The sequence below is a fragment of the Sphaerodactylus townsendi genome, linkage group LG01 (genome assembly GCF_021028975.2).
Source record: "Sphaerodactylus townsendi isolate TG3544 linkage group LG01, MPM_Stown_v2.3, whole genome shotgun sequence".
NCBI lineage: Eukaryota > Metazoa > Chordata > Lepidosauria > Squamata > Sphaerodactylidae > Sphaerodactylus > Sphaerodactylus townsendi.
This window is the reverse complement of record NC_059425.1, coordinates 39,452,812-39,480,379: the sequence shown is the minus strand read 5'-3', so window position 1 is coordinate 39,480,379 and position 27,568 is coordinate 39,452,812. Positions and strand designations below refer to the sequence as shown.

The 27,568-nt window shown below is 71.0% G+C and overlaps 1 protein-coding gene across 1 annotated transcript in view; it reads right to left on the bottom strand.

Annotated features, from left to right (window-relative positions):
• The window catches only part of PSME4 (proteasome activator subunit 4), a 148,100-nt gene that overhangs the window by 120,019 nt on the left and 513 nt on the right, over positions 1 to 27,568 (bottom strand). The window lies entirely within an intron of this gene.

Below are 27,568 nucleotides of genomic sequence, written 5' to 3'. Positions count from 1 at the left end.
GAGCAGTCTTGTCAGTAGTTTAGAGGCAGTGGCGTTCCTGCCTAGGGACAGGGGGTACCCTATGTCCCTCTGGTAAGCCCCCCATTCTGGCTCTCAACAAAATGGAAGGGCGCCAACTATTTCAGGAAGATGCGTTTGTGGGTTTTTTTAATTTTTAAAGTGTTTTTTCACGTTCCGGCCTGCAGGGGGGCGCATTTTTAAAGCTAGCAGCACGAAAATTTCAGGGTACCATCCAGAGACTGTCCTGATGATACCACCCAAATTTGGTGATGTTTGGTTCAGGGGCAGCAATGTTATGGGCCCCCAAATGGGGTGCCCCCATCCCCATTGTTTTCAATGGGAGCTAACCTGAGATGGGGGCTACCCATTTGAGGGACCATAACTTTGGTCCCCCTGAACATAACTTCACCAAACTTGGGTGGCATCATAAGAATAGTTAACATATGATACCCTGAAATCTTTGGTGTCACTAGCTTTAAAAATACATCCCCTTCCAGGCAAGCCCCCTGAAGGGGCTTTGCCCAAGATTCTTTGTTTTGCAGTGACTTTGCTCCATTGTAGCCAAAGGGGAATTTCTGAGTGTGTAGGCAGGCTGCACATTTTTGAAGATAGAGGCACCAGACTTTCAGGGTAGCTCTAGGAGGGCCTCCTGGTAATAGCATCCAGGTTTGGAGACCTTTTCTTCTGGGGGTTCAATTTTATGGGCTCCCAAAAGGCTTATTTTGTTTCCAATGTCCTGCACATGAAAGCCTGTGGGCTGAGTTTTCTCAGAACTCTCTCAACTCCCCCCACCCCACCCAGAAGCAAAGCTCACCAAGATTGGATGCTATTACTCAAGGCCTCTTGGAGCCACCTTGAAAGTCTGGTGCCTCTATCTTCAAAAATGTGCAGCCTGCCTCAGAAATTCCTCATTAGCTACAATGGAGCAAAGTCACTGCAAAACAAAGAATCTTGGGCGGGGCGGGGGGGGGGGGGCGCCAAACTCAGGTTTTGTCCCCGGGCGCCAGTTTGCCTAGGTACGCCCCTGTTTAGAGGAGCTTCATATTCCAAGCCCCCCTGCAGCATTAACTAGGCTCTGAAGTGGCAATTGTCATTGTCACCTGAGTTATCTTTCCTCATGCGTTAATAATTTAATGCTCTAATACTATGTGTAGTAAAAGAAGAAAAATAGTGGGAAGCACGTGTGAACACCTGAGGCTGGCTTCTGGTCTTCCAGAATACAAAGATGATCATAAGGGCATGACAATCCCAGAGTCATTGTAACTAAACTTGCCAAATTTACCCCTTTTAGGAAACATCTGTTTAAATGCCATTATCATGTACTTAAATTACTCTGAAACGTCCTCAGAGAAATGCCATAGTTGCGTATATGATAATAATGATAGTTGTTATCTCCAGATGTCTCCTAAATATAACTGTTGAGATCAGATTGTCTGACAGAAATCACCTACAAAACGGCTTGGGTTTTAAAAGTACCACCCCAACACAAATTCACATTCCTAATTTTGTTCATTTCAGTAAAGATTCTACCCCACCCTCACTGCAGAAGATTCCATCACTGAGAATGAAAACTGCATGGGAGAATTTAAAGTAAAATGAAAATACACCCCCTCCCCGCCCCTGCAAAAAAAACTGTGGCATTAGAGTTTCAAACAAACTATCATTCAAAGGCACTATTGAAGAAGAGGAGGAAGAGAAGTCTGCTTTCTTATTTGTAGGAACATTCTATAGTTTTAAAAAGGGATTATCTCTTTTGAAAATCTAATTCTGATTCTTCCTTCAGCCCAAATGTGGGGCAGGGAGCCCAGCTGAGCTGAAAGCCTGTTACCATAATATAGTTCATTTATGACTTTGTAGAAATAAATAAAATAAATAAATTTGTAGAAATAAATAGAAATAAAATAAAGAATATTATTTTATGACTCATGAGAGGGGAGGGCAGTGCTAACATTATTATACTTGCTACTTGTTTTCCTTCCCTTTTCTATATCCTATTCAGAATAAAGATGACAGGAGATTTGTGAATTCATCCACCATTTCCTGGACCGTCTTTGTTCTAGAATGCTCCACTTTGTTCTAAGATGCCCCTGGTGTCTATCTTGTTCTGCCCCAAGGCACTAGGACCCAAGCAGAGCATTGTAGAACACAGACAGTCCAGGAAATGGTAGATGAATTCACAAATCTCCTGTCATCTTTATCCTGAACAGGGTATAATGATTCCAAAAAGTGAATTTGACCTATTTGTTGTTTCACGATATAGGCCTGAATTATTCACTGTGATGTCTGTCTATCACACATTACTTTGCAATTTGTTCAACAGCATTGTATTTGATAGTTTCTTGCCCAGATGCCCATTCTGGAACATTTCTTCTGGAGCTTTTCATTGATAAAGACCCATCTTGGCAGGGGCTCTGGAGTCTGAATGAGGTACCTCATCACCTAAGGCCACTGCATATCATAGCCAGCTGCCAAGTTAACCTACACAGGTTAATGGCATTGATCCTCTAACAATATTATTTTTTTCTCTGATGCTGAGCATCATGGGCTATGTGTTAGAGATATGGCTACTGCCCTCCTTTTTTTACTAGTAATTGTGCACCTGTTTGTTTCTCAGCATTCAGAAATGTGATTTCTATTTTCTGACACTATAAACAGAAAACAACTATTTATGGAAGCGCTTTCTGGCTCCATTAGGATCAAAGTGGAGCACTAAAATGTCTGAGAACATTTTCTGCACAGACTAAACTGATGGCTAAAACTTCCAACTACCTATCACTGATGTAGGCATTGATTTTTTTTTCTAAAAAAGGAAATGACTGAAACCCCCCCCCTTTCTCATCCAGCAAGCATATACTAAATCATGGGGGGGGGGGGGGTTCTACATTTTGAGATAAATATTTTATAGGCCATGAGTCAGAATTAAATCCATCTGTTAATTTTTCACTGTGTCTTGGTTGCCATTGGCATAAAAAAGATACCGTTGGTTCCTGACTCACATAATGGGGAGCTTAACATCCTGAGCTGAAAATTCCATCTGCACAGCTTGCAACAACAACTTTTTCCTTCTTGTTAAGTGGGAGGAACACCAATTGATAGTATTCAAAATAGCACTGCCACCTGTCATTTCCTGGCAGTCAATCTAGAGAACACATGAAGGGATCCAAGTTTAAAAGCTGTGAAGGAAATGCTGTCCTTCCATTGAAGAGAATCTCCACCAGTAGAGATTTATCAACACTGCAAACTGTTCACACATTTCTCTGTTGGACAGCGTGCTGCTTTCAATCAACTAACACCAACGCCAGCAATGCCTCCCTCCATTTAGGGTGTTTTTCACCCACCCTGTGAATCTGAGCCGCAGCCTTTTCTGTCCATGAAAAGAAATACAGATCGTATTAGCTGGTTACCCTCTTCCATAGTCCCTCAGTCATGCCAAATGTTGCCAGAATAAACTTTTGAATTCTGAGGATACGCAAGAGATAATAGGGACTGTCCAATCATTCCCTTCTTTGTAGAAAGCTCAACCTGGTAGGAGGCGTGATTAAAACATGATATTCATGTAAAACATTATCTGGGCAGAGTCCTACAATCTCTCGTCACTTCTAAACCAGATTGCAGGTTTCTAAGCACCCACCTGGGCCACAAAACACTAACATGCTGATAGTGGTGTAAAGCGCCATCAATTCTCTATTAACTCATGGAGGCCACTCATGGGGTTGTCAGGGCAAGAGATGAACAGAGCTGATTTACCATTGCATGCCTGTATGTAGAAACTTCCTTGATGGTCTCCCATCCAAATACAAACTAGGGCTGGCCCTGCTTACTGTCGTGCCTATCAGTCTCCACAATAAATCCAGACTCAAATGTCAGCATAATCTGTTTTTATTGATTGAGAGTTACAACTAGCGTACATGTCTGGCATTGCCAGAACTTAGAATTCCCAGGCAAACCAAGAGCTACATTCTTCTACAGCAGGGGTAGGGAACCTGCGGCTCTCCAGATGTTCAGGAACTACAATTCCCATCAGCCTCTGTCAGCATGGCCAATTGGCCATGCTGGTAGGGGCTGATGGGAATTGTATGGTGGGGGGGGGGGGGGGAGGGGGGTGGAGGGGGTGGGGGGGGGGTGGGGTGGGGGGGCGGGGGGTGGGGGGGGGGGGGGGTGGGGGGGGGGGGGGGGGGGGGGGGGGGGGGGTGGGGGGGGGGGGGGGTGGGGGGGGGGGGGGGTGGGGGGGGGGGGGGGTGGGGGGGGGGGGGGGTGGGGGGGGGGGGGGGTGGGGGGGGGGGGGGGTGGGGGGGGGGGGGGGTGGGGGGGGGGGGGGGTGGGGGGGGGGGGGGGTGGGGGGGGGGGGGGGTGGGGGGGGGGGGGGGTGGGGGGGGGGGGGGGTGGGGGGGGGGGGGGGTGGGGGGGGGGGGGGGTGGGGGGGGGGGGGGGTGGGGGGGGGGGGGGGTGGGGGGGGGGGGGGGTGGGGGGGGGGGGGGGTGGGGGGGGGGGGGGGTGGGGGGGGGGGGGGGTGGGGGGGGGGGGGGGTGGGGGGGGGGGGGGGTGGGGGGGGGGGGGGGTGGGGGGGGGGGGGGGTGGGGGGGGGGGGGGGTGGGGGGGGGGGGGGGTGGGGGGGGGGGGGGGTGGGGGGGGGGGGGGGTGGGGGGGGGGGGGGGTGGGGGGGGGGGGGGGTGGGGGGGGGGGGGGGTGGGGGGGGGGGGGGGTGGGGGGGGGGGGGGGTGGGGGGGGGGGGGGGTGGGGGGGGGGGGGGGTGGGGGGGGGGGGGGGTGGGGGGGGGGGGGGGTGGGGGGGGGGGGGGGTGGGGGGGGGGGGGGGTGGGGGGGGGGGGGGGTGGGGGGGGGGGGGGGTGGGGGGGGGGGGGGGTGGGGGGGGGGGGGGGTGGGGGGGGGGGGGGGTGGGGGGGGGGGGGGGTGGGGGGGGGGGGGGGTGGGGGGGGGGGGGGGTGGGGGGGGGGGGGGGTGGGGGGGGGGGGGGGTGGGGGGGGGGGGGGGTGGGGGGGGGGGGGGGTGGGGGGGGGGGGGGGTGGGGGGGGGGGGGGGTGGGGGGGGGGGGGGGTGGGGGGGGGGGGGGGTGGGGGGGGGGGGGGGTGGGGGGGGGGGGGGGTGGGGGGGGGGGGGGGTGGGGGGGGGGGGGGGTGGGGGGGGGGGGGGGTGGGGGGGGGGGGGGGTGGGGGGGGGGGGGGGTGGGGGGGGGGGGGGGTGGGGGGGGGGGGGGGTGGGGGGGGGGGGGGGTGGGGGGGGGGGGGGGTGGGGGGGGGGGGGGGTGGGGGGGGGGGGGGGTGGGGGGGGGGGGGGGTGGGGGGGGGGGGGGGTGGGGGGGGGGGGGGGTGGGGGGGGGGGGGGGTGGGGGGGGGGGGGGGTGGGGGGGGGGGGGGGTGGGGGGGGGGGGGGGTGGGGGGGGGGGGGGGTGGGGGGGGGGGGGGGTGGGGGGGGGGGGGGGTGGGGGGGGGGGGGGGTGGGGGGGGGGGGGGGTGGGGGGGGGGGGGGGTGGGGGGGGGGGGGGGTGGGGGGGGGGGGGGGTGGGGGGGGGGGGGGGTGGGGGGGGGGGGGGGTGGGGGGGGGGGGGGGTGGGGGGGGGGGGGGGTGGGGGGGGGGGGGGGTGGGGGGGGGGGGGGGTGGGGGGGGGGGGGGGTGGGGGGGGGGGGGGGTGGGGGGGGGGGGGGGTGGGGGGGGGGGGGGGTGGGGGGGGGGGGGGGTGGGGGGGGGGGGGGGTGGGGGGGGGGGGGGGTGGGGGGGGGGGGGGGTGGGGGGGGGGGGGGGTGGGGGGGGGGGGGGGTGGGGGGGGGGGGGGGTGGGGGGGGGGGGGGGTGGGGGGGGGGGGGGGTGGGGGGGGGGGGGGGTGGGGGGGGGGGGGGGTGGGGGGGGGGGGGGGTGGGGGGGGGGGGGGGTGGGGGGGGGGGGGGGTGGGGGGGGGGGGGGGTGGGGGGGGGGGGGGGTGGGGGGGGGGGGGGGTGGGGGGGGGGGGGGGTGGGGGGGGGGGGGGGTGGGGGGGGGGGGGGGTGGGGGGGGGGGGGGGTGGGGGGGGGGGGGGGTGGGGGGGGGGGGGGGTGGGGGGGGGGGGGGGTGGGGGGGGGGGGGGGTGGGGGGGGGGGGGGGTGGGGGGGGGGGGGGGTGGGGGGGGGGGGGGGTGGGGGGGGGGGGGGGTGGGGGGGGGGGGGGGTGGGGGGGGGGGGGGGTGGGGGGGGGGGGGGGTGGGGGGGGGGGGGGGTGGGGGGGGGGGGGGGTGGGGGGGGGGGGGGGTGGGGGGGGGGGGGGGTGGGGGGGGGGGGGGGTGGGGGGGGGGGGGGGTGGGGGGGGGGGGGGGTGGGGGGGGGGGGGGGTGGGGGGGGGGGGGGGTGGGGGGGGGGGGGGGTGGGGGGGGGGGGGGGTGGGGGGGGGGGGGGGTGGGGGGGGGGGGGGGTGGGGGGGGGGGGGGGTGGGGGGGGGGGGGGGTGGGGGGGGGGGGGGGTGGGGGGGGGGGGGGGTGGGGGGGGGGGGGGGTGGGGGGGGGGGGGGGTGGGGGGGGGGGGGGGTGGGGGGGGGGGGGGGTGGGGGGGGGGGGGGGTGGGGGGGGGGGGGGGTGGGGGGGGGGGGGGGTGGGGGGGGGGGGGGGTGGGGGGGGGGGGGGGTGGGGGGGGGGGGGGGTGGGGGGGGGGGGGGGTGGGGGGGGGGGGGGGTGGGGGGGGGGGGGGGTGGGGGGGGGGGGGGGTGGGGGGGGGGGGGGGTGGGGGGGGGGGGGGGTGGGGGGGGGGGGGGGTGGGGGGGGGGGGGGGTGGGGGGGGGGGGGGGTGGGGGGGGGGGGGGGTGGGGGGGGGGGGGGGTGGGGGGGGGGGGGGGTGGGGGGGGGGGGGGGTGGGGGGGGGGGGGGGTGGGGGGGGGGGGGGGTGGGGGGGGGGGGGGGTGGGGGGGGGGGGGGGTGGGGGGGGGGGGGGGTGGGGGGGGGGGGGGGTGGGGGGGGGGGGGGGTGGGGGGGGGGGGGGGTGGGGGGGGGGGGGGGTGGGGGGGGGGGGGGGTGGGGGGGGGGGGGGGTGGGGGGGGGGGGGGGTGGGGGGGGGGGGGGGTGGGGGGGGGGGGGGGTGGGGGGGGGGGGGGGTGGGGGGGGGGGGGGGTGGGGGGGGGGGGGGGTGGGGGGGGGGGGGGGTGGGGGGGGGGGGGGGTGGGGGGGGGGGGGGGTGGGGGGGGGGGGGGGTGGGGGGGGGGGGGGGTGGGGGGGGGGGGGGGTGGGGGGGGGGGGGGGTGGGGGGGGGGGGGGGTGGGGGGGGGGGGGGGTGGGGGGGGGGGGGGGTGGGGGGGGGGGGGGGTGGGGGGGGGGGGGGGTGGGGGGGGGGGGGGGTGGGGGGGGGGGGGGGTGGGGGGGGGGGGGGGTGGGGGGGGGGGGGGGTGGGGGGGGGGGGGGGTGGGGGGGGGGGGGGGTGGGGGGGGGGGGGGGTGGGGGGGGGGGGGGGTGGGGGGGGGGGGGGGTGGGGGGGGGGGGGGGTGGGGGGGGGGGGGGGTGGGGGGGGGGGGGGGTGGGGGGGGGGGGGGGTGGGGGGGGGGGGGGGTGGGGGGGGGGGGGGGTGGGGGGGGGGGGGGGTGGGGGGGGGGGGGGGTGGGGGGGGGGGGGGGTGGGGGGGGGGGGGGGTGGGGGGGGGGGGGGGTGGGGGGGGGGGGGGGTGGGGGGGGGGGGGGGTGGGGGGGGGGGGGGGTGGGGGGGGGGGGGGGTGGGGGGGGGGGGGGGTGGGGGGGGGGGGGGGTGGGGGGGGGGGGGGGTGGGGGGGGGGGGGGGTGGGGGGGGGGGGGGGTGGGGGGGGGGGGGGGTGGGGGGGGGGGGGGGTGGGGGGGGGGGGGGGTGGGGGGGGGGGGGGGTGGGGGGGGGGGGGGGTGGGGGGGGGGGGGGGTGGGGGGGGGGGGGGGTGGGGGGGGGGGGGGGTGGGGGGGGGGGGGGGTGGGGGGGGGGGGGGGTGGGGGGGGGGGGGGGTGGGGGGGGGGGGGGGTGGGGGGGGGGGGGGGTGGGGGGGGGGGGGGGTGGGGGGGGGGGGGGGTGGGGGGGGGGGGGGGTGGGGGGGGGGGGGGGTGGGGGGGGGGGGGGGTGGGGGGGGGGGGGGGTGGGGGGGGGGGGGGGTGGGGGGGGGGGGGGGTGGGGGGGGGGGGGGGTGGGGGGGGGGGGGGGTGGGGGGGGGGGGGGGTGGGGGGGGGGGGGGGTGGGGGGGGGGGGGGGTGGGGGGGGGGGGGGGTGGGGGGGGGGGGGGGTGGGGGGGGGGGGGGGTGGGGGGGGGGGGGGGTGGGGGGGGGGGGGGGTGGGGGGGGGGGGGGGTGGGGGGGGGGGGGGGTGGGGGGGGGGGGGGGTGGGGGGGGGGGGGGGTGGGGGGGGGGGGGGGTGGGGGGGGGGGGGGGTGGGGGGGGGGGGGGGTGGGGGGGGGGGGGGGTGGGGGGGGGGGGGGGTGGGGGGGGGGGGGGGTGGGGGGGGGGGGGGGTGGGGGGGGGGGGGGGTGGGGGGGGGGGGGGGTGGGGGGGGGGGGGGGTGGGGGGGGGGGGGGGTGGGGGGGGGGGGGGGTGGGGGGGGGGGGGGGTGGGGGGGGGGGGGGGTGGGGGGGGGGGGGGGTGGGGGGGGGGGGGGGTGGGGGGGGGGGGGGGTGGGGGGGGGGGGGGGTGGGGGGGGGGGGGGGTGGGGGGGGGGGGGGGTGGGGGGGGGGGGGGGTGGGGGGGGGGGGGGGTGGGGGGGGGGGGGGGTGGGGGGGGGGGGGGGTGGGGGGGGGGGGGGGTGGGGGGGGGGGGGGGTGGGGGGGGGGGGGGGTGGGGGGGGGGGGGGGTGGGGGGGGGGGGGGGTGGGGGGGGGGGGGGGTGGGGGGGGGGGGGGGTGGGGGGGGGGGGGGGTGGGGGGGGGGGGGGGTGGGGGGGGGGGGGGGTGGGGGGGGGGGGGGGTGGGGGGGGGGGGGGGTGGGGGGGGGGGGGGGTGGGGGGGGGGGGGGGTGGGGGGGGGGGGGGGTGGGGGGGGGGGGGGGTGGGGGGGGGGGGGGGTGGGGGGGGGGGGGGGTGGGGGGGGGGGGGGGTGGGGGGGGGGGGGGGTGGGGGGGGGGGGGGGTGGGGGGGGGGGGGGGTGGGGGGGGGGGGGGGTGGGGGGGGGGGGGGGTGGGGGGGGGGGGGGGTGGGGGGGGGGGGGGGTGGGGGGGGGGGGGGGTGGGGGGGGGGGGGGGTGGGGGGGGGGGGGGGTGGGGGGGGGGGGGGGTGGGGGGGGGGGGGGGTGGGGGGGGGGGGGGGTGGGGGGGGGGGGGGGTGGGGGGGGGGGGGGGTGGGGGGGGGGGGGGGTGGGGGGGGGGGGGGGTGGGGGGGGGGGGGGGTGGGGGGGGGGGGGGGTGGGGGGGGGGGGGGGTGGGGGGGGGGGGGGGTGGGGGGGGGGGGGGGTGGGGGGGGGGGGGGGTGGGGGGGGGGGGGGGTGGGGGGGGGGGGGGGTGGGGGGGGGGGGGGGTGGGGGGGGGGGGGGGTGGGGGGGGGGGGGGGTGGGGGGGGGGGGGGGTGGGGGGGGGGGGGGGTGGGGGGGGGGGGGGGTGGGGGGGGGGGGGGGTGGGGGGGGGGGGGGGTGGGGGGGGGGGGGGGTGGGGGGGGGGGGGGGTGGGGGGGGGGGGGGGTGGGGGGGGGGGGGGGTGGGGGGGGGGGGGGGTGGGGGGGGGGGGGGGTGGGGGGGGGGGGGGGTGGGGGGGGGGGGGGGTGGGGGGGGGGGGGGGTGGGGGGGGGGGGGGGTGGGGGGGGGGGGGGGTGGGGGGGGGGGGGGGTGGGGGGGGGGGGGGGTGGGGGGGGGGGGGGGTGGGGGGGGGGGGGGGTGGGGGGGGGGGGGGGTGGGGGGGGGGGGGGGTGGGGGGGGGGGGGGGTGGGGGGGGGGGGGGGTGGGGGGGGGGGGGGGTGGGGGGGGGGGGGGGTGGGGGGGGGGGGGGGTGGGGGGGGGGGGGGGTGGGGGGGGGGGGGGGTGGGGGGGGGGGGGGGTGGGGGGGGGGGGGGGTGGGGGGGGGGGGGGGTGGGGGGGGGGGGGGGTGGGGGGGGGGGGGGGTGGGGGGGGGGGGGGGTGGGGGGGGGGGGGGGTGGGGGGGGGGGGGGGTGGGGGGGGGGGGGGGTGGGGGGGGGGGGGGGTGGGGGGGGGGGGGGGTGGGGGGGGGGGGGGGTGGGGGGGGGGGGGGGTGGGGGGGGGGGGGGGTGGGGGGGGGGGGGGGTGGGGGGGGGGGGGGGTGGGGGGGGGGGGGGGTGGGGGGGGGGGGGGGTGGGGGGGGGGGGGGGTGGGGGGGGGGGGGGGTGGGGGGGGGGGGGGGTGGGGGGGGGGGGGGGTGGGGGGGGGGGGGGGTGGGGGGGGGGGGGGGTGGGGGGGGGGGGGGGTGGGGGGGGGGGGGGGTGGGGGGGGGGGGGGGTGGGGGGGGGGGGGGGTGGGGGGGGGGGGGGGTGGGGGGGGGGGGGGGTGGGGGGGGGGGGGGGTGGGGGGGGGGGGGGGTGGGGGGGGGGGGGGGTGGGGGGGGGGGGGGGTGGGGGGGGGGGGGGGTGGGGGGGGGGGGGGGTGGGGGGGGGGGGGGGTGGGGGGGGGGGGGGGTGGGGGGGGGGGGGGGTGGGGGGGGGGGGGGGTGGGGGGGGGGGGGGGTGGGGGGGGGGGGGGGTGGGGGGGGGGGGGGGTGGGGGGGGGGGGGGGTGGGGGGGGGGGGGGGTGGGGGGGGGGGGGGGTGGGGGGGGGGGGGGGTGGGGGGGGGGGGGGGTGGGGGGGGGGGGGGGTGGGGGGGGGGGGGGGTGGGGGGGGGGGGGGGTGGGGGGGGGGGGGGGTGGGGGGGGGGGGGGGTGGGGGGGGGGGGGGGTGGGGGGGGGGGGGGGTGGGGGGGGGGGGGGGTGGGGGGGGGGGGGGGTGGGGGGGGGGGGGGGTGGGGGGGGGGGGGGGTGGGGGGGGGGGGGGGTGGGGGGGGGGGGGGGTGGGGGGGGGGGGGGGTGGGGGGGGGGGGGGGTGGGGGGGGGGGGGGGTGGGGGGGGGGGGGGGTGGGGGGGGGGGGGGGTGGGGGGGGGGGGGGGTGGGGGGGGGGGGGGGTGGGGGGGGGGGGGGGTGGGGGGGGGGGGGGGTGGGGGGGGGGGGGGGTGGGGGGGGGGGGGGGTGGGGGGGGGGGGGGGTGGGGGGGGGGGGGGGTGGGGGGGGGGGGGGGTGGGGGGGGGGGGGGGTGGGGGGGGGGGGGGGTGGGGGGGGGGGGGGGTGGGGGGGGGGGGGGGTGGGGGGGGGGGGGGGTGGGGGGGGGGGGGGGTGGGGGGGGGGGGGGGTGGGGGGGGGGGGGGGTGGGGGGGGGGGGGGGTGGGGGGGGGGGGGGGTGGGGGGGGGGGGGGGTGGGGGGGGGGGGGGGTGGGGGGGGGGGGGGGTGGGGGGGGGGGGGGGTGGGGGGGGGGGGGGGTGGGGGGGGGGGGGGGTGGGGGGGGGGGGGGGTGGGGGGGGGGGGGGGTGGGGGGGGGGGGGGGTGGGGGGGGGGGGGGGTGGGGGGGGGGGGGGGTGGGGGGGGGGGGGGGTGGGGGGGGGGGGGGGTGGGGGGGGGGGGGGGTGGGGGGGGGGGGGGGTGGGGGGGGGGGGGGGTGGGGGGGGGGGGGGGTGGGGGGGGGGGGGGGTGGGGGGGGGGGGGGGTGGGGGGGGGGGGGGGTGGGGGGGGGGGGGGGTGGGGGGGGGGGGGGGTGGGGGGGGGGGGGGGTGGGGGGGGGGGGGGGTGGGGGGGGGGGGGGGTGGGGGGGGGGGGGGGTGGGGGGGGGGGGGGGTGGGGGGGGGGGGGGGTGGGGGGGGGGGGGGGTGGGGGGGGGGGGGGGTGGGGGGGGGGGGGGGTGGGGGGGGGGGGGGGTGGGGGGGGGGGGGGGTGGGGGGGGGGGGGGGTGGGGGGGGGGGGGGGTGGGGGGGGGGGGGGGTGGGGGGGGGGGGGGGTGGGGGGGGGGGGGGGTGGGGGGGGGGGGGGGTGGGGGGGGGGGGGGGTGGGGGGGGGGGGGGGTGGGGGGGGGGGGGGGTGGGGGGGGGGGGGGGTGGGGGGGGGGGGGGGTGGGGGGGGGGGGGGGTGGGGGGGGGGGGGGGTGGGGGGGGGGGGGGGTGGGGGGGGGGGGGGGTGGGGGGGGGGGGGGGTGGGGGGGGGGGGGGGTGGGGGGGGGGGGGGGTGGGGGGGGGGGGGGGTGGGGGGGGGGGGGGGTGGGGGGGGGGGGGGGTGGGGGGGGGGGGGGGTGGGGGGGGGGGGGGGTGGGGGGGGGGGGGGGTGGGGGGGGGGGGGGGTGGGGGGGGGGGGGGGTGGGGGGGGGGGGGGGTGGGGGGGGGGGGGGGTGGGGGGGGGGGGGGGTGGGGGGGGGGGGGGGTGGGGGGGGGGGGGGGTGGGGGGGGGGGGGGGTGGGGGGGGGGGGGGGTGGGGGGGGGGGGGGGTGGGGGGGGGGGGGGGTGGGGGGGGGGGGGGGTGGGGGGGGGGGGGGGTGGGGGGGGGGGGGGGTGGGGGGGGGGGGGGGTGGGGGGGGGGGGGGGTGGGGGGGGGGGGGGGTGGGGGGGGGGGGGGGTGGGGGGGGGGGGGGGTGGGGGGGGGGGGGGGTGGGGGGGGGGGGGGGTGGGGGGGGGGGGGGGTGGGGGGGGGGGGGGGTGGGGGGGGGGGGGGGTGGGGGGGGGGGGGGGTGGGGGGGGGGGGGGGTGGGGGGGGGGGGGGGTGGGGGGGGGGGGGGGTGGGGGGGGGGGGGGGTGGGGGGGGGGGGGGGTGGGGGGGGGGGGGGGTGGGGGGGGGGGGGGGTGGGGGGGGGGGGGGGTGGGGGGGGGGGGGGGTGGGGGGGGGGGGGGGTGGGGGGGGGGGGGGGTGGGGGGGGGGGGGGGTGGGGGGGGGGGGGGGTGGGGGGGGGGGGGGGTGGGGGGGGGGGGGGGTGGGGGGGGGGGGGGGTGGGGGGGGGGGGGGGTGGGGGGGGGGGGGGGTGGGGGGGGGGGGGGGTGGGGGGGGGGGGGGGTGGGGGGGGGGGGGGGTGGGGGGGGGGGGGGGTGGGGGGGGGGGGGGGTGGGGGGGGGGGGGGGTGGGGGGGGGGGGGGGTGGGGGGGGGGGGGGGTGGGGGGGGGGGGGGGTGGGGGGGGGGGGGGGTGGGGGGGGGGGGGGGTGGGGGGGGGGGGGGGTGGGGGGGGGGGGGGGTGGGGGGGGGGGGGGGTGGGGGGGGGGGGGGGTGGGGGGGGGGGGGGGTGGGGGGGGGGGGGGGTGGGGGGGGGGGGGGGTGGGGGGGGGGGGGGGTGGGGGGGGGGGGGGGTGGGGGGGGGGGGGGGTGGGGGGGGGGGGGGGTGGGGGGGGGGGGGGGTGGGGGGGGGGGGGGGTGGGGGGGGGGGGGGGTGGGGGGGGGGGGGGGTGGGGGGGGGGGGGGGTGGGGGGGGGGGGGGGTGGGGGGGGGGGGGGGTGGGGGGGGGGGGGGGTGGGGGGGGGGGGGGGTGGGGGGGGGGGGGGGTGGGGGGGGGGGGGGGTGGGGGGGGGGGGGGGTGGGGGGGGGGGGGGGTGGGGGGGGGGGGGGGTGGGGGGGGGGGGGGGTGGGGGGGGGGGGGGGTGGGGGGGGGGGGGGGTGGGGGGGGGGGGGGGTGGGGGGGGGGGGGGGTGGGGGGGGGGGGGGGTGGGGGGGGGGGGGGGTGGGGGGGGGGGGGGGTGGGGGGGGGGGGGGGTGGGGGGGGGGGGGGGTGGGGGGGGGGGGGGGTGGGGGGGGGGGGGGGTGGGGGGGGGGGGGGGTGGGGGGGGGGGGGGGTGGGGGGGGGGGGGGGTGGGGGGGGGGGGGGGTGGGGGGGGGGGGGGGTGGGGGGGGGGGGGGGTGGGGGGGGGGGGGGGTGGGGGGGGGGGGGGGTGGGGGGGGGGGGGGGTGGGGGGGGGGGGGGGTGGGGGGGGGGGGGGGTGGGGGGGGGGGGGGGTGGGGGGGGGGGGGGGTGGGGGGGGGGGGGGGTGGGGGGGGGGGGGGGTGGGGGGGGGGGGGGGTGGGGGGGGGGGGGGGTGGGGGGGGGGGGGGGTGGGGGGGGGGGGGGGTGGGGGGGGGGGGGGGTGGGGGGGGGGGGGGGTGGGGGGGGGGGGGGGTGGGGGGGGGGGGGGGTGGGGGGGGGGGGGGGTGGGGGGGGGGGGGGGTGGGGGGGGGGGGGGGTGGGGGGGGGGGGGGGTGGGGGGGGGGGGGGGTGGGGGGGGGGGGGGGTGGGGGGGGGGGGGGGTGGGGGGGGGGGGGGGTGGGGGGGGGGGGGGGTGGGGGGGGGGGGGGGTGGGGGGGGGGGGGGGTGGGGGGGGGGGGGGGTGGGGGGGGGGGGGGGTGGGGGGGGGGGGGGGTGGGGGGGGGGGGGGGTGGGGGGGGGGGGGGGTGGGGGGGGGGGGGGGTGGGGGGGGGGGGGGGTGGGGGGGGGGGGGGGTGGGGGGGGGGGGGGGTGGGGGGGGGGGGGGGTGGGGGGGGGGGGGGGTGGGGGGGGGGGGGGGTGGGGGGGGGGGGGGGTGGGGGGGGGGGGGGGTGGGGGGGGGGGGGGGTGGGGGGGGGGGGGGGTGGGGGGGGGGGGGGGTGGGGGGGGGGGGGGGTGGGGGGGGGGGGGGGTGGGGGGGGGGGGGGGTGGGGGGGGGGGGGGGTGGGGGGGGGGGGGGGTGGGGGGGGGGGGGGGTGGGGGGGGGGGGGGGTGGGGGGGGGGGGGGGTGGGGGGGGGGGGGGGTGGGGGGGGGGGGGGGTGGGGGGGGGGGGGGGTGGGGGGGGGGGGGGGTGGGGGGGGGGGGGGGTGGGGGGGGGGGGGGGTGGGGGGGGGGGGGGGTGGGGGGGGGGGGGGGTGGGGGGGGGGGGGGGTGGGGGGGGGGGGGGGTGGGGGGGGGGGGGGGTGGGGGGGGGGGGGGGTGGGGGGGGGGGGGGGTGGGGGGGGGGGGGGGTGGGGGGGGGGGGGGGTGGGGGGGGGGGGGGGTGGGGGGGGGGGGGGGTGGGGGGGGGGGGGGGTGGGGGGGGGGGGGGGTGGGGGGGGGGGGGGGTGGGGGGGGGGGGGGGTGGGGGGGGGGGGGGGTGGGGGGGGGGGGGGGTGGGGGGGGGGGGGGGTGGGGGGGGGGGGGGGTGGGGGGGGGGGGGGGTGGGGGGGGGGGGGGGTGGGGGGGGGGGGGGGTGGGGGGGGGGGGGGGTGGGGGGGGGGGGGGGTGGGGGGGGGGGGGGGTGGGGGGGGGGGGGGGTGGGGGGGGGGGGGGGTGGGGGGGGGGGGGGGTGGGGGGGGGGGGGGGTGGGGGGGGGGGGGGGTGGGGGGGGGGGGGGGTGGGGGGGGGGGGGGGTGGGGGGGGGGGGGGGTGGGGGGGGGGGGGGGTGGGGGGGGGGGGGGGTGGGGGGGGGGGGGGGTGGGGGGGGGGGGGGGTGGGGGGGGGGGGGGGTGGGGGGGGGGGGGGGTGGGGGGGGGGGGGGGTGGGGGGGGGGGGGGGTGGGGGGGGGGGGGGGTGGGGGGGGGGGGGGGTGGGGGGGGGGGGGGGTGGGGGGGGGGGGGGGTGGGGGGGGGGGGGGGTGGGGGGGGGGGGGGGTGGGGGGGGGGGGGGGTGGGGGGGGGGGGGGGTGGGGGGGGGGGGGGGTGGGGGGGGGGGGGGGTGGGGGGGGGGGGGGGTGGGGGGGGGGGGGGGTGGGGGGGGGGGGGGGTGGGGGGGGGGGGGGGTGGGGGGGGGGGGGGGTGGGGGGGGGGGGGGGTGGGGGGGGGGGGGGGTGGGGGGGGGGGGGGGTGGGGGGGGGGGGGGGTGGGGGGGGGGGGGGGTGGGGGGGGGGGGGGGTGGGGGGGGGGGGGGGTGGGGGGGGGGGGGGGTGGGGGGGGGGGGGGGTGGGGGGGGGGGGGGGTGGGGGGGGGGGGGGGTGGGGGGGGGGGGGGGTGGGGGGGGGGGGGGGTGGGGGGGGGGGGGGGTGGGGGGGGGGGGGGGTGGGGGGGGGGGGGGGTGGGGGGGGGGGGGGGTGGGGGGGGGGGGGGGTGGGGGGGGGGGGGGGTGGGGGGGGGGGGGGGTGGGGGGGGGGGGGGGTGGGGGGGGGGGGGGGTGGGGGGGGGGGGGGGTGGGGGGGGGGGGGGGTGGGGGGGGGGGGGGGTGGGGGGGGGGGGGGGTGGGGGGGGGGGGGGGTGGGGGGGGGGGGGGGTGGGGGGGGGGGGGGGTGGGGGGGGGGGGGGGTGGGGGGGGGGGGGGGTGGGGGGGGGGGGGGGTGGGGGGGGGGGGGGGTGGGGGGGGGGGGGGGTGGGGGGGGGGGGGGGTGGGGGGGGGGGGGGGTGGGGGGGGGGGGGGGTGGGGGGGGGGGGGGGTGGGGGGGGGGGGGGGTGGGGGGGGGGGGGGGTGGGGGGGGGGGGGGGTGGGGGGGGGGGGGGGTGGGGGGGGGGGGGGGTGGGGGGGGGGGGGGGTGGGGGGGGGGGGGGGTGGGGGGGGGGGGGGGTGGGGGGGGGGGGGGGTGGGGGGGGGGGGGGGTGGGGGGGGGGGGGGGTGGGGGGGGGGGGGGGTGGGGGGGGGGGGGGGTGGGGGGGGGGGGGGGTGGGGGGGGGGGGGGGTGGGGGGGGGGGGGGGTGGGGGGGGGGGGGGGTGGGGGGGGGGGGGGGTGGGGGGGGGGGGGGGTGGGGGGGGGGGGGGGTGGGGGGGGGGGGGGGTGGGGGGGGGGGGGGGTGGGGGGGGGGGGGGGTGGGGGGGGGGGGGGGTGGGGGGGGGGGGGGGTGGGGGGGGGGGGGGGTGGGGGGGGGGGGGGGTGGGGGGGGGGGGGGGTGGGGGGGGGGGGGGGTGGGGGGGGGGGGGGGTGGGGGGGGGGGGGGGTGGGGGGGGGGGGGGGTGGGGGGGGGGGGGGGTGGGGGGGGGGGGGGGTGGGGGGGGGGGGGGGTGGGGGGGGGGGGGGGTGGGGGGGGGGGGGGGTGGGGGGGGGGGGGGGTGGGGGGGGGGGGGGGTGGGGGGGGGGGGGGGTGGGGGGGGGGGGGGGTGGGGGGGGGGGGGGGTGGGGGGGGGGGGGGGTGGGGGGGGGGGGGGGTGGGGGGGGGGGGGGGTGGGGGGGGGGGGGGGTGGGGGGGGGGGGGGGTGGGGGGGGGGGGGGGTGGGGGGGGGGGGGGGTGGGGGGGGGGGGGGGTGGGGGGGGGGGGGGGTGGGGGGGGGGGGGGGTGGGGGGGGGGGGGGGTGGGGGGGGGGGGGGGTGGGGGGGGGGGGGGGTGGGGGGGGGGGGGGGTGGGGGGGGGGGGGGGTGGGGGGGGGGGGGGGTGGGGGGGGGGGGGGGTGGGGGGGGGGGGGGGTGGGGGGGGGGGGGGGTGGGGGGGGGGGGGGGTGGGGGGGGGGGGGGGTGGGGGGGGGGGGGGGTGGGGGGGGGGGGGGGTGGGGGGGGGGGGGGGTGGGGGGGGGGGGGGGTGGGGGGGGGGGGGGGTGGGGGGGGGGGGGGGTGGGGGGGGGGGGGGGTGGGGGGGGGGGGGGGTGGGGGGGGGGGGGGGTGGGGGGGGGGGGGGGTGGGGGGGGGGGGGGGTGGGGGGGGGGGGGGGTGGGGGGGGGGGGGGGTGGGGGGGGGGGGGGGTGGGGGGGGGGGGGGGTGGGGGGGGGGGGGGGTGGGGGGGGGGGGGGGTGGGGGGGGGGGGGGGTGGGGGGGGGGGGGGGTGGGGGGGGGGGGGGGTGGGGGGGGGGGGGGGTGGGGGGGGGGGGGGGTGGGGGGGGGGGGGGGTGGGGGGGGGGGGGGGTGGGGGGGGGGGGGGGTGGGGGGGGGGGGGGGTGGGGGGGGGGGGGGGTGGGGGGGGGGGGGGGTGGGGGGGGGGGGGGGTGGGGGGGGGGGGGGGTGGGGGGGGGGGGGGGTGGGGGGGGGGGGGGGTGGGGGGGGGGGGGGGTGGGGGGGGGGGGGGGTGGGGGGGGGGGGGGGTGGGGGGGGGGGGGGGTGGGGGGGGGGGGGGGTGGGGGGGGGGGGGGGTGGGGGGGGGGGGGGGTGGGGGGGGGGGGGGGTGGGGGGGGGGGGGGGTGGGGGGGGGGGGGGGTGGGGGGGGGGGGGGGTGGGGGGGGGGGGGGGTGGGGGGGGGGGGGGGTGGGGGGGGGGGGGGGTGGGGGGGGGGGGGGGTGGGGGGGGGGGGGGGTGGGGGGGGGGGGGGGTGGGGGGGGGGGGGGGTGGGGGGGGGGGGGGGTGGGGGGGGGGGGGGGTGGGGGGGGGGGGGGGTGGGGGGGGGGGGGGGTGGGGGGGGGGGGGGGTGGGGGGGGGGGGGGGTGGGGGGGGGGGGGGGTGGGGGGGGGGGGGGGTGGGGGGGGGGGGGGGTGGGGGGGGGGGGGGGTGGGGGGGGGGGGGGGTGGGGGGGGGGGGGGGTGGGGGGGGGGGGGGGTGGGGGGGGGGGGGGGTGGGGGGGGGGGGGGGTGGGGGGGGGGGGGGGTGGGGGGGGGGGGGGGTGGGGGGGGGGGGGGGTGGGGGGGGGGGGGGGTGGGGGGGGGGGGGGGTGGGGGGGGGGGGGGGTGGGGGGGGGGGGGGGTGGGGGGGGGGGGGGGTGGGGGGGGGGGGGGGTGGGGGGGGGGGGGGGTGGGGGGGGGGGGGGGTGGGGGGGGGGGGGGGTGGGGGGGGGGGGGGGTGGGGGGGGGGGGGGGTGGGGGGGGGGGGGGGTGGGGGGGGGGGGGGGTGGGGGGGGGGGGGGGTGGGGGGGGGGGGGGGTGGGGGGGGGGGGGGGTGGGGGGGGGGGGGGGTGGGGGGGGGGGGGGGTGGGGGGGGGGGGGGGTGGGGGGGGGGGGGGGTGGGGGGGGGGGGGGGTGGGGGGGGGGGGGGGTGGGGGGGGGGGGGGGTGGGGGGGGGGGGGGGTGGGGGGGGGGGGGGGTGGGGGGGGGGGGGGGTGGGGGGGGGGGGGGGTGGGGGGGGGGGGGGGTGGGGGGGGGGGGGGGTGGGGGGGGGGGGGGGTGGGGGGGGGGGGGGGTGGGGGGGGGGGGGGGTGGGGGGGGGGGGGGGTGGGGGGGGGGGGGGGTGGGGGGGGGGGGGGGTGGGGGGGGGGGGGGGTGGGGGGGGGGGGGGGTGGGGGGGCGGGGGGGGGGGGGGGGGGGGGGGCGGGGGGGGGGGGGGGGGGGGGGGGGGGGGGGGGGCCGGGGGGGGGGTTGGGGGGGGGGGGGGGGGGAGGTTTGGGGGGGGGGGGGGGGGGAAGGGGGGGGGGGGGGGGGGGGGGTGGGGGGGGGGAGGGGGGGTGCAGGGGAGGGGGGGGGGGGGGGGGGGGGGGGGGGGGGTGGGGGCGAAACGTCCCGCGGCTGGTATCCTTGGGGGTTGACCCGGAAGTCTTTGGATCCCTTCCTTAACTGGTGATCAGCTATCCTCTCGCACTGAGGATACCCCTCGGGGAGGTGGGGGGCTCCTTGTAGTGGGTGATTCGATCATTAGAAATGTAGAAAGTTGGGTTTGTGAGAGGCGTTATGACCGCATGGTGACTTGCCTGCCTGGTGCGAAGGTTGCGGATGTCACGCTTCGTCTAGATAGGCTTTTAGACAGTGCTGGGGTGGAGTCAGCAGTTGTGGTCCATATTGGCACCAACGACATTGGGAAATGTAGCCGGGAGGTTCTGGAAGCTAAATTTAGGCTGCTAGGAAACAGGTTGAAGTCCAGGACCTCCAAGGTGGCATTCTCAGAAATGCTACCCGTTCCACGCGCAGGGCGAGCTAGGCAAGTGGAGATACAGGGTCTCAATGCGTGGATGAGAAGGTGGTGTAAGGCAGAGGGTTTCAGATTTGTCAGGAACTGGGGAACCTTTTGGGACAAGGCAGGCCTGTACAAACGGGACGGGCTTCATCTTAACCAAAGAGGAACCAGGCTGCTGGCGCTCAACATTAAAAAGGTGGCAGAACAGCTTTTAAACTGATCACTGGGGGAAAGCCGACAGGAGCTGAGGTGACTTCGGTTCGGAATACAGTATCTATGGGGATGCAGACAGAGAGGGAGGTTTTTCTAAATCAACCACATACAAGTGAGGAACATAGCAATGTGCATGTGACAAGGGATAGTGTCTGCAAAAGACTTGAGGGTAAAGCACATAAATCCCAGGTTAAGGACAGAGACAGGGTATACAGGTGTCTCTATGCTAATAGTAGAAGCATTCGACCTAAAATGGGGGAGCTAGAGTACAGAGTTTTGAAGGAGAACTTTGATATAGTGGGCATTACAGAGACATGGTGGAATGAGGAGAACCAGTGGGATGCTGTTATACCAGGCTACAGGCTCTATAGGAAGGATAGGACAGGGCGCATTGGGGGTGGAGTTGCCCTTTACATCAAAGAGAGCATAGTATCACATAAAATAGACAATGCAAGGGGAGCTGGTTCCCCTACAGAATCACTGTGGATATCAATACCAGGTGTGAAGGACAGTTTAATATTAGGAATATATTATCGTCCCCCAGACCAAAGTGCACAAGAGGATTCTGAGATGGAAAAAGAAATTAGAGAGGCCAACAAAAACAAAAATGTAGTGGTAATGGGTGATTTTAACTATCCCCATATAAACTGGAAAAATGCATGTTCAGGTCATAGTAAGGAGAGAGCATTCCTGGATATGCTAAATGACTGTGGCTTAGAGCAGATGGTTGTGGAACCAACCAGGGGAGAGGTGATCCTAGATCTAATTCTATGTGGGACCCAGGACCTGGTGCAGGAAGTCAGTGTTGTTGAGCCGATAGGGAACAGCGACCACAATGCTGTCAGATTCAGTATCTCAGCATGCGAACAAGTGGCAACTACTAATGTAGTTACATTCGCCTTCAGAAAGGGAAATTTCTCAAAGATGAGGGGGATAGTGCGCAGGAAGCTGAAAGGGAAAATCAAGAGAGTCAAAACTGTCCAGGATGCTTGGAGGTTATTTAAAAACACAGTAATAAAAGCTCAGCTGGAATGTGTTCCACAGGTTAGAAAAGGCAGCACCCAGTCCAAAAGAAAGCCACCATGGTTAACAAGAGAGGTTGAGGAAATTATCAGAAAAAAGAAAATGTCTTTTAGAAAATGGAAGTCCAGTTTGACTGATGAAGAATATGAGAGGGAACACAAATGGTGGCAAAAGAGAAGCAAGTTAGCTGTAAGGGAGGCAAAAAAGGATTATGAGGAACGCATGGCCTTGAACATCAAGACCAGCAACAAACAGTTCTTCAAGTACATCAAAAGCAGGAAGCCAGCAAGGGAAGCGGTAGGCCCGTTAGATGACAAAGGAACAAAGGGTGTGCTAAAAGATGGCAGGGAGATTGCAGAGAAGCTGAATGAATTCTTTGCATCTGTCTTCACCCAAGAGGAGGTGAGGAACATTCCTGCACCTGAACCAAGCTTCTTAGGAGGCGAATCTGAGGAACTAGCAAAGATAGTGGTAGACAAGGAAGAAGTTCTGGCAGCCATTGATAAACTAAATGTTACCAAATCCCCTGGCCCAGATTGCATTCACCCAAGAGTGCTTAAAGAGCTCAAGCATGAAATTGCTGATCTTCTCACTTTAATATGCAACTTATCCCTGAAATCAGGCTCCATCCCTGAAGACTGGAAGATGGCCAATGTCACACCAATCTTTAAGAAAGGATCTAGGGGGGACCCGGGAAATTACAGGCCAGTCAGTTTGACATCTGTTCCTGGTAAATTAGTAGAATCTATCATTAAAGATAAAATTATAAAACATGTAGAAAAGCAAGACCTGCTGAGAAAGAGTCAGCATGGCTTTTGCAGAGGCAAATCCTGTCTTACAAACTTACTAGAGTTCTTTGAGGGTGTAAACAGGCATGTGGACAGGGGTGAACCGGTGGACATTGTCTACTTGGATTTCCAAAAGGCTTTTGACAAAGTTCCTCACCAGAGACTGTTGAGAAAACTCAGCAATGAAGGAATAAGAGGGGAAGTCCTCCTATGGATTAAAAACTGGTTGAGAAACAGGAAACAAAGAGTGGGTGTAAATGGGAGGTTCTCACAATGGAGAGATGTCGGGAGTGGTGTCCCCCAAGGATCCGTTTTGGGACTAGTGCTCTTTAACCTATTCATAAATGACCTGGAAGTAGGGGTGGGTAGCGTGGTGGCCAAGTTTGCAGATGATACCAAATTATGTAGGGTGGTGAGAACCACAAAGGATTGCGAAGAGCTCCAAACGGACCTTGATCAATTAGGTGAGTGGGCTCAGAAATGGCAAATGCAGTTCAATGTAGCAAAATGTAAAGTGATGCACATAGGGGCAAAAAATCCAAACTTCACATACACGCTACAGGGGTCAGTGCTATCAGTCACAGACCAGGAAAGGGATTTAGGCGTCTTAGTTGATAGTTCCATGGGAATGTCAACTCAATGCATGGCAGCTGTAAAAAAGGCAAACTCTATGCTGGGGATCATTAGAAAAGGAATTGATAATAAAACTGCAAGGATTGTCATGCCCTTATATAAAGCAGTGGGTCGACCGCGCCGAATTACTGTGTTCAGTTCTGGTCGCAGCATCTCAAAAAAAGGATATTGAGGAGATAGAAAAAGTGCAGAGAAGGGCAACAAGGATGATTGAGGGGACTGGAGCACCTTCCCTATGAGGAGAGGCTGCAGCGTTTGGGACTCTTTAGTTTTGAGAGGAGGCGGCTGAGGGGGGATATGATTGAAGTCTACAAAATTATGCATGGGGTAGAAAATGTTGACAGAGAGAAATTTTTCTCTCTTTCTCACAATACTAGAACCAGGGGGCATTCATTGAAAATGCTGGGGGGAAGAATTAGGACTAATAAAAGGAAACACTTCTTCACACAACGTGTGATTGGTGTTTGGAATATGCTGCCACAGGAGGTGGTGATGGCCACTAACCTGGGTAGCTTTAAAAGGGGCTTGGACTGATTTATGGAGGAGAAGTCGATTTATGGCTACCAATCTTGATCCTCCTTGATCTGAGATTGCAAATGCCTTAACAGACCAGGTGATTGGGAGCAACAGCCGCAGAAGGCCATTGCGTTCACATCCTACATGTGAGCTCCCAAAGGCACCTGGTGGGCCACTGCGAGTAGCAGAGAGCTGGACTAGATGGACTTTGGTCTGATCCAGCTGGCTTGTTCTTATGTTCTTAACAAATTTGGAAATTTGTGAGAGAGGAAGCAGTTATTTTGACCATCCCCCATATAAACATACTATTTCTGCAAAGGCTGAAATTTTCTATTGGCCTTTATCAAGTCTATCCCGTCTTTATGGCACCTGTACAGAAAATGTTTTATTCATTTTATTTTATTAAACTTAATATCTAATGGCCAGGCTCAGAGTGGTTAACAAATCAAAATATAGTAATAAACAATTTACAAGTTAAAACAACATCCAAACATTAAAATTCTACCACAGATGGCGAGTTCTTCTTTAAATGATGTAAAGTGCCAATAAACTTTCAGATATAATCAATTTAAAACTCTCCTGTCCCACTTCAGCTATTAATACCAGATTTTCTGGGGCCGGGGGGGGGGGGGTTGGGAGGTCAGTAAAGCTAGGAAAAAAACCCCACTGCTTGCCTCAACCAAAAGCTGGTGGAAAAGAAAACAGAGTACTTACACAACTCTTTCCCCCCACCCCCCCACCTACTATGCCCTCTCCATTCCAACAGTCCATTCCATGTTTTTCCATAACAAGGCTATTGGTTTATGCTAGTATCTACCTAAGTATTTCTTGTACATCTTTATCTCAGGAGGTTTTTCTTTAAAAAAAATTCAACCTTGGCAAACCTCTCAAATATTAGTATTTCCTTAGCCCCAGGAAAGAAAAATAACTTCACACATCACAGGTGAACTATGTATGACTAAATCTAGAGATGCTCTGGGCCAACTTCATAAATGAATGCATCAGCTCCTTGGCAAATATGGCACATAGCCCATATTTTTCACCTGTCAACCACTCACATCTGCATGTAGTTGCTGTCTCTTACTGTGTAATTCATAGCAGTTACCTCGGTCTAAGTCCACTGAAGCCCATTAAAAGAAGTAACTGAGCTTAGCACTGCAGTGTTAGTGCATCTGTATGACATCAAACTTAGTTCAGTGCTTTAGCGGTAAATGGAGAATTCTTTGTTCTGTAGTAAGGCATACACACAGAGAGACATGGGGCTTTTCCTGGTGCTTCCCTACAAATGACAAATGGAAGTTGTACGGTCTGAGCAAACCCCATAATGGTAAGTTTTTATGTACATATTAGTATGGGCTGCCTATATGCATCTGCACTGAAACGCTGCAAAAGAAATGAATGAATGCAGAAATCTGATGAGCTAAGCCTCACCTAATTAGCTTTCCATGTGACCTGGGAACACAAGTAGCGTGCAGCCAATCACCCAACAGAATGACTGGATAAATCTCAACCATAAGAATGACTTTTAGCCATGCTTACTAAAATAGAAAAATAGCAAATAGAATAAACTTTGTTTAAAATCAAATAGTGTGTGAAGATAATTTCATTAGTTTTTTAATTATTTTTTTCACCCTTGGAGCTACTTTCCTATGCAAATAAATACATTAAATGAAACTCCAGCTGGTACTGAGACCAGCTTCAGTTTTTTATCAAGGGAGGAATCTGTGAAGCATGATCTGTCCAAAACACCTGCTAAAAAGAAACCAATGTCTTACAATCCTGAATTGTTAATGAGTGTTTCTTTTATTGCTTCCAGGCAGAAACGGTGGGCTCACGTCTTTAATGATAGTGCATTAAAGAGCTTTGCGCTTTTACTCAGTCAGTGTAATTACTGGCAACCCACTTTCATTGAAAATCTTGACTTGGGACGCCCACACACTCCCTGTTGCTGAAGTTCTTTCATGTGGCCCAGTGCCCTGGCATGATTTGCCATTATTGCACAAAAGGGTAGCAATTACCACCCCCCCTCCATTTCCTAGGAAACAACAGTTCTATATCATACCAATTCTAGTTCCTTAAAAATAACTTATGTTGTCAAGTCTGTGAAGATACAATCTGTAGAACACTCACAAAGTTTTCCCAAGTTTAATTGTGTTCCTGATCAAAGCAAGAATTTCATCATGAAGCAAAGAGAGAGGCTGAGGGACAAGACCTGCAGGGACCCACCAGAATAGTCTTTGGGTGGCAGACCAATAGTCTATCATAGCAAGAATATCCCTCTCGGGATCAAGTGGGCTTTGGGTAGTGGGTAATTCAGTCATTGGGAATATAGGGAATGGGGTCTGTGAAAGGTGTTTTGACATCAGGGTGACTTGCTTGCCTGATGCAAAGGTTGCAGACATCACACACTATGTAGGTCAGGGGTAGGGAACCTGCGGCTCTCCAGATGTTCAGGAACTACAATTCCCATCAGCCCCTACCAGCATGGCCAATTGGCCATGCTGACAGAGGCTGATGGGAATTGTAGTTCCTGAACATCTGGAGAGCAGCAGGTTCCCTACCCCTGATGTAGGTTGATAGTGCTAGGAGGAGTCAGAAGTCGTGGTGCATATTGGCACTAGTGACATTGGGCAACGTAAAAATGTGTGGCCCTGGAGGAAAAGTTAGTAGATTGCTAGGCAGAAAGTTAAAGGCCAGGTCCTCAAAAATAGTATTCTCAGAATTGCTACCCACATGAGCCCTTCGGGGGTAGAGCGGTTTATTAAATCGAATAAATGATAATAATAATCATTATCCTCTTTTTTCTGGCTCTGAGTTGCATTAACAAGCCATAATGGCATGATTTTCTTACGCACTATACTTCTTTCTTTTGGATGGTTGGTCTACTTGTAGCCCACTTGCCGAAGCATGCCCAGGGACCCCAGCATGCGACACGGCCCTTGTTAACCCGCGCGATGACCGATGCAGTATGGAATAATTTTTTCGTTTGTATTACCATATTGTATGGGTTGGTGGACACTCTTAGTCTGGTTTCTCAGTTGAGACCTGTCTGGCATGGGAGCCCCTTCTGGTAGAATACACTACCTCCAGCATAGCTCTCAACGTCATCGAAGCACGCAAGCTCCTTCCCCATGCCAAGGGGTTAACATCTGTCAAATTCAGAAGGCAGCCCTGCTGGGATCCGCACAAATACTACGCCAATACATTACAACTTCCTAGACCTCTGGGTGAGGCTCGAATTGTAATGAAGGCCAACAACCAGCTAAAGATCTGGCAGCTGTGAAATCTACCATTATTATTATTGTTGCTGCTGCTGCTGTTGTTGTTATTGACAGGCACAGATCAGGCATCTCAAGGCATGGATGATACAATAGTGCTGAAGGAAGGGTTTAGATCAGTGATGGCGAACCTATGGCACGGGTGCCAGAGGTGGCACTCAGAGCCCTCTCTGTGGGCACATACACACAGAGTTCGTCATGTGGGGGGCAGAAAATCACCCCCACACACACACATCTAGGCTGGCCTGGGCCACTGAGTACGACATGTGCGCACCGTGGTGAGCAGGGAGGACTCTGCTGGCGCCTGTGCTCTGGGTGGCTTCTGCCCAAGGGGGGGAGGGTACAGAGGAGGCAGAGATGCTAGAGAGGCACAGACCGGTGCACGCAGGACTTGCTGGAAGCTAGAGCAGGCTGGCTCCTGCTCAAGCGGGTGGGGCGGAGGAAGAGGGAGCCAACCGTTTTTTTCTAAACTAAAACCTCAGCATCCAGGTTAAATTGCTGGGTTGGCACTTTGTGATAAATAACTGGGGTTTGGGTTGCAATTTGGGCACTCGGTCTCAAAAAGGTTCACCATCACTGGTTTAGATTCATTAAGCACTGGAGAACTTTCTCGGACAAACGTGTACAAAAGAGACAGCCTTCATTGGAACCAAAAAGGAATAAGGGTGCTGCCACTTAATATTAAAAAGGTGGCAGAGCAGCTTTTAAACTAATCTCAAGGGAAAGCCGACAGGAGCTTGGGAACCTCTAGTTCAGAACAACTCAGTCCAAAAGGACAGTTGTGTAAACCCTCAGGGCAATATTGATATAAGCATAATAGAACTTGGGAGGGAGGGCAAGATGGCAGAGGAAGACTACGTCTGCAAACAAAAGGACTGAGGGACGCATGTGTTGCTGGAGAGGGAGACACTTTATATATCCCAGTGCCGGAAGTCTTTAAGCCAAATTGGGAGACTGAAAATGGTTGGTGTTAAATGTTGATTTAGGTATACTGGATATCTTAGAAATATGGTGGAATGGGAAACTATAGGTTATAGTTATCCTTGAGTATAAGAGTGTAGGCAGCACAGGAAGGGATGGGTTTGTGGGAGGTATTGCACCATACAGCAAAGAGGGCACTGAGTCAGAAAACATGACAGAAATGAATTTCCCAACAGAAACAATACTAGACCCCCAAGGGTTACTTTAAAGTAGGGTGTACTATTGCTCATCTGATCAAAGCCTTTAAGCTGTTCTTGAGGTGGCTAAAGGAATAAGGAAGGTGACTAGAGATACTTGTAATACTGGGAGACATCAACTACCTTCACACTAAGCACCATTCAAGAAAAAGCACTCCCTCGGGTGTCTGTGCCCAGAATGGGACTGCCTCCAAATCCCCGAGTACAGAACAGTGACCGTTTCTCTTTTCTTTTGCTAAGAGCCAAAGGCAGTATATTAATTTTGTGTTAGGATCAACCACCTTGTTTGCAAAGAGGTAGCTGTGCCCGTTCGTTACAGTAAAATAAAAGTCCTTGGGCCTCTTAAAGACTAATGAGATTTATTTCAATGTCTTTTATTTCAATATGATCTTTTGTGTAGCAATAGCTCATACTGAAATAAGTTTGTTAATCTTTAAGGTGCGGCTGGA